We start from the raw sequence: 2,675 nt of genomic DNA on the forward strand, positions 1-2,675 counted from the left end.
GTCCAGAAGACCTACACAATTTATTTCTTTTTGATTTTTTACCTGGTTTACTGAGATGCATCAGGACATATTTTGCTAAAGTTTTATTCCGGTAGCAGCTGAGTCCTGTCACCAACACATAATCTGAATGTGAACAAATTGTGCAACATATTTGCTTAAAATTTTGCCTTCATCCATCTAGAGTTAACACTGGATAGATTTAAATAAGTTAAAAGCACATCTATGACTAATGAGTATGAATGCCTTACAGCATTCACACTGAGATCATTTTTTTCTTCCGTACAGTTTTTGACCCCTTTCTCGTTCCACATTTTTATGCTTTTTCAACAATTCAAATGTCAAAATATTCAGCTCATTCAGGACATTCCGGCTATGACTTTTGGTATTTCTGCCATTTATACTTTTTTAGCTATTTCACTTTTTTAGACACTTTTTTGCCATTGAAAATGAATGGAGCTACTTTCAACGTTCTTAAAACCCTTCAAAATGTTTCTGAACCTTTACAGAACCTTACACGTTTTGTTCTGATTATGCTCTCTTTAACTTCCTTGTGCTAATTATTAGCTAGTTTTTGCTAATTTTACCTTTTTCAGCTAAAACTCTACTTATTTCTGCTATTCCTCTGCTATTTTCTACTTTTATTGTAATTCTTTATTTTACTTGGTGCTATTTATGCTTCCTACAGTTGCTTTCTGCTGTATTCAGCTATTTGATGCAATTTTAGCTAATGTTCAGCTGTTATTAGCTATTGAGCTAAAAATTAATATATTGGTAGCTGAGACTTAGATCTATCATAAATAGCAGCTGAAAAAAAATTCCAAGACGGCCGGCAAAGCTAGTTTTAAAGGCCTTTTACTCAGCCAATGTTTGAGATATTGACATGAAAACTGATGTACTGGTAGCTGAGAGCATGCTCTATAACATATTGAAGCCTCAAGAAATTTCAACAATTGTAGCCAAAGCTATTTCGGCTACATTTTTCCCATTGGAAATTAATGGAGCTTTTTTTCAACATCCTTAAATTTCTTCATAATGTTTCTAAATCTTTACAGAACCTTACGCATTATATTCTGGTTTTTCTCTTACTAAATTCCTTGTGACAATTTTAGCTACTTTATTGCAAATTTTAGCTTTTTCCTAGTGTTTTAGCTATATGTCTGTCTTTTTCTGTTAATCTTCTGCCAATTTTTACTTTTTTAGCTTCTTTCTGCTGTTTTGAGTTATTTATGCTTCTCACACATGCTTTCTGCTATGTTCAGATATTTTAGTTTTTATCTTTTTATGCTAATTCTGCTACATTTTTGCCTCTTTTTACTGATTTTCTGCCCTTTTTTTCTTCTTTCAGATTTCCAAGTTTAACTTACAAAATTACTTTTGCTGTTGAACATTTTCACCTCAATTTCAGCAGCTTTCAGCTAAAGTTTTCAGCAACAGGCATACTAGCATTTTTGCAGGAAATGCAATTTCTATGGTTAACCTTAGGAGTCCGCCTGATTTAAGACGGCCACCACAGCTAACTGAGAATAAAAAACAAAAAACAACTACTATAAATTCACAAATATTGAGCTAAACATCTCATGTGGTATAGTAGCTGAGAGTCATTCCCAACAGGTCCTCTGAGCACRACATCTCATATTGCAATGCCATCATGCATAACGTTGTCAAAGTTTTGCAAAAAATAAAAAAATACAGGTTTAAAAGAAATTTAAAAAATGTATTTCACTGAACCTGAAAATACACAAACAGGTTACATAATCCAGCTCAGCTCAGAGCATGAAGAAGATTTGTGGAAGCGCTGTGCCTTTCTGAGAAGTGCTGACTTTCTAAGAACACGCAGCTTCTGAGAAAAGCTTATCTAAAGTTGACTAAAACACTGAGCGGAGCCCAGCTGATGCACCAGAGTCCGCTGAGGCCCAATGATAACGCTGCGAGCTCGCTTCCTCTTCTCTGCATCTAATTCCGTCGAGATGATCTGGTGGTTTGTCGCGTAAACACYCAAACGGCTGCACAAGAGCCTCAGAGGGTGTTGAAATTTTGTGTGTGTCATCCTTTTTTTAGGAAAGGCTTGTGACAGCTGAGGGATGTTGTCAACACACTCAGTTTCTGCGTAGGTGGGACTTCTAGGTGCGAAAAGCTTTTTAGGTGTAGCGAGGCAGAAAAAAATTAATTATATGAAAAATGTTGAGGAAAATTWAAAAAAACGTGTATTCATCAGAACATAGTGAACACACACAGGCAGTAGAGCTCTGTTTACACTGCTATTTTTCCAGGAAATCTTCGCTTCTCTGCTACATTTYGGCTGTTTGTGTCCATGGCAACAGTAGTTGTTTCCTCTGGCATCAAAGCTTTTTGAATCCAGGTCTCGGGGAGGTAGTTTTGTAAAATCGCACATGTGCGCGCTGTGAGCGGCTGCAGCCGATAGTTTTTCTGCGCGAGCARATGGACAATAGTAACAGTGGCAGACGGCAGAGTGCCGCTCACCCCTTTTTTCAACATGTAGGCGCAAGTTATCCTCCTCCTTGGTCCAAACAAACATTTACRTGTTTATTTTTTCATTTTGGTAAAGCTGTTGCCTCTCACAATCGAATCCCAGCAGGCGACCTTTCTGTGTGGAGTTTGCATGTTCTCTTTGGGAATGCATGTGATGGAGTTGCAAACATGTCCAGGATGTGCCC

This window comes from Austrofundulus limnaeus, unplaced genomic scaffold, assembly GCF_001266775.1.
Source record: "Austrofundulus limnaeus strain Quisiro unplaced genomic scaffold, Austrofundulus_limnaeus-1.0 Scaffold272, whole genome shotgun sequence".
NCBI lineage: Eukaryota > Metazoa > Chordata > Actinopteri > Cyprinodontiformes > Rivulidae > Austrofundulus > Austrofundulus limnaeus.